The sequence below is a fragment of the Octopus bimaculoides genome, chromosome 3 (genome assembly GCF_001194135.2).
Source record: "Octopus bimaculoides isolate UCB-OBI-ISO-001 chromosome 3, ASM119413v2, whole genome shotgun sequence".
Classification (NCBI taxonomy): domain Eukaryota; kingdom Metazoa; phylum Mollusca; class Cephalopoda; order Octopoda; family Octopodidae; genus Octopus; species Octopus bimaculoides.
Window position 1 is genome coordinate 165634135 of NC_068983.1, and position 3461 is coordinate 165637595.

Consider the following 3461-nt stretch of genomic DNA (forward strand, 5'->3'; position numbering starts at 1 on the left):
CGTCCAACCCATGTTAGCATGGAAAGCGGACGACTAGCGTCATAACTTTTTTTCTATTTCCATATTAATTTACTTGCAATCATGTTCATTTTAAACTCATACATGTCTAGTAACAAAAAAAAAAAAAAATAGAATACAGATGAAAATTGATATCTTACCTTTATAATTGCATATGCCGGATTTTATGGAATTGAGGTTTAAAGAAATTATCGTTGAAATACGCGGTCAGTGAAGAATAATAATGATAATTCCGTCTCGTAGAGTCCCAAAGCCTGGAATTTTGTGGGAAAGGTCGACACCCAGTACTCAAATGGTACTTGTCAACCCCGCAAGGATGAAAGGCAAAGATGTCCTCGGCGGAATGTGAACTCAGAATGTAGAGACAGACGAAATTTGATGGGAGGCGACCAGTCGATTACATCGTCCCCAGTGTTTCATTGGTATTTAATTTATTGACTCCGAAAGGATGAAAGGCAAAATCGACATCGGTAGAATTTGAACCCCGAACGTAGCAACGGGCGAAATACCACTAAGCACTTTGTCCAGCTCACCGCCTTAGTAATAATAATAATAACAATAATAATAATAACGATGATGATCTTATAATATACAGTACTCGGACTACAATTTGTTGGACGAGAGAGAAAGACTGCAATGAAAGTCAAAAGAGTACATTCAGAGTACAATGAAAGAAGAAAGAATGCATTGAAGTTCTGGATTAAGAATGTAAAAACAAGGTTAATTAGTGAAATGCGCAAATTAAATGTTTTGCTCTATTTACTGCATCCTACCTTTTTGAGTTGAAGCTGCCCGGCGGGGGGTAAATTTTGTCTTTCATCCCACTGGAAAAAAAATATAAAATAAGTACCGGTAATATGCCAAGGTCGAGGAAATTGAGTTTTCTAGATATTCTTTTCTACTTTAGGCACAAGGCCCGAAATTTTGGAGGAGCGTGGGGGGGGGGCAGTCGATTAGATCGATCCCAGTACGGAACTGGAACTTATTTATCCATCCCCAAAGAATGAAAGGCAAAGTAGACTTCGGCAGAATTTGAACTCAGAATGTAAAGACACGAAATACCGCCAAGCATTTCGCCCGGCCTGCTAACGATTCTGAGTTTTCTAGATATTGGAACAACTTCGATCTAATCAGCATTTTATCGATTGTTTATGAATCAACGAAAAAGGTGAATTTGGTTTTCTATCACCTGTACTCACTAGGGTTGGCATAATATGGTTAGAAAGTTTATTTTGCAGCCGCATGGTCCTGGATTCGATCCCGTTGCTTTGGTATCTTGGGCGAATGTCATTGTCTTTAACCTCGAGTTTATCTATTCCTTGTGAGTGAAATTGGGTCGATGAAAACTGTAAAGAATCCTGTCAGGTGAATTGTACCTGTTGTTCAAACGGTATGGCCTTGTCTCACGCTGATTCTGCCCGAGAATTACGTTAATATCACAAATGTATGCGGAATACTCAGCCAGTTGTACGTTAATTCAGTTGCTCGAACAACAGCATGTTAATCGTCGAAACCGACGGAGATCCACTACTATCACTCGGTGAAAGGTGAAAGAGTGGTCTACACAAGAGTCATTGCCGGGTGATAATTTGGTTCATGAGGAGAGCGACACACTCACGACTGGTGGCCATTGCGACTCATGACCAAGGCTGTTTTTCAGCAGTAAAAAAGCCTCCCCATCACGGGGCCCTATAGTATTCATTGACAACACGCCACTTCATATATATAGTAGAATTAGGCCCGTGAGGTCTCCGGGCCGCTGCCCAGGACTTCAGGCTGCATCGCTCATCATTATCTTTCTATAGAAACTCCGAAGGGATAAGAATTATGGAGAATGAAAGCATACTCCATTCGCTAATTGTGTGGCCAATGAGGTACGTGGCTGCAGGATTCCTGTGACAGCTTGAGACGGGGAATGGTTTAAGAATCAATGGGGTTCAGAGTCCGCTGCTGATAGCTGACCTCCAAGATATCACTCGCGAATGAGCGAAGTGGTAGAAAGAAATCAAAGAATTTGTTGGTTTTTTTAAGCAGCTGAAGGTATTAACAAATGGATTCATGGTGGTAAAGAAGAGAGATATCCTGTTTGTTGTTTTGTACGAAGAGAATGGAGAAAACCGGTGGGAAAAAAAACAGTGTTAACTTTTAGAGATATAGGAGTGTTGTTGACTGGGGGGGGGGTCTCTTGATTGAAGCGGAGTCAAGAAGTTGGTGAAATCTGTTTAGCTAAGGAGTTGCAGTTAAGAAATGAGGTTGGCAGTGTTAGGTGTGGACTGAGATATATAAAGAAAAAAAGTATCGGCGTTTAATTTTGCTTGCAACAATTGTTCCTGGTAAATAATAAAATTGGTCGTTAGTATCACCGGGGCAAGATTTGTGTTTTTCATTGCAATACATAATCGACGCGTGAGAATTCCTACAAGGTGTTCAAACTCGATGAAAAGCAGCCTCTCCGCCCCTCCCCGTTCTCTCGCTCCCGTTGTTCATGATTGACTTCCGAGATCTTGAAAAAAAAAAAAGGTTGTATGTACATAAATATAAATAGATTATCTCAGCAAATGTTTGCTTGTTATAAGGTTGGTTCATTCAAGCGTATTGTTCCGCTTCATTGCACAACCCCTTCTTGTCATACTTTCTTTTTTCACGCTCTCTTCAAATATCATAGCACAACAGAAAGACTATTTCAATGCACATTAGCAGGTTTCAAACACACGCACAGACAATGTGTGTGTGTGTGTGCGTGAGTGTATGCATGTGTGCGTGTGTGTGTGTGAGTCCATTCAACAACGAGTTTTCTCGCATGGGAACTATGAAAGCACAACGTTTCCACAGTAGATTCGTTTTTCTTAACATCACACATTGACTTGTTACAGCTGTTGCATTCCCCGATATTTTACAGAATTGACATGGGTTCGAATTGTTAAGACGTATTCATCTGAGGCCATTGTATTTTTTCATCAACAAAAGATTCCAGCTGTTGTGAAAATAAAATTACCCTAAAAAAGCCACAAACTACGATTAAATTAATATAATAATTGGTTACCTAATGATTTCGAACTACAATACATTCTTACAATACTTCTCTTACCTCTATTATTATCGATGGTATCGTAATTCTTGTAGCTGAGATCCAGAAAATGGTAAAGGCTGGCAGTTATTTTGTTAGTTTCTTTTGAAAGAAACATGATCTTGGTTGTCAAATCTATTGATTATCAATCAATTATCGATTTATCAAAGCAGTCCCACTTGCTTTTGTGTATGTTGCTGTTTTTTTGTTTTTTTCAGTCTTTTGAGCAGCAGTGTAAAAAAAAAAGAAAGAAAGAACGGGGTAGAGTAAAGTTTCTAGCTGAAACCAAACCGACGAAAACTGGTATCGATTTCCGGTTGGTGCGAAGGGTTAAGAAATAATTGAAACGACCACAAAGACATGTGGCATAATGGTT

General features: G+C 39.5%; 1 long non-coding RNA gene across 1 annotated transcript in view; it reads right to left on the minus strand.

The window, feature by feature from the left end:
- Positions 1-3461, minus strand: part of LOC106867352 (uncharacterized) — a 46071-nt gene that overhangs the window by 4546 nt on the left and 38064 nt on the right. Inside the window, exons 3-4 of the long non-coding RNA XR_001409124.2 lie at positions 792-842; positions 159-554 (exon numbers count right to left, since the gene is read on the minus strand). This is a non-coding gene — a long non-coding RNA (uncharacterized LOC106867352). The remainder of the gene's footprint in view (positions 1-158; positions 555-791; positions 843-3461) is intronic.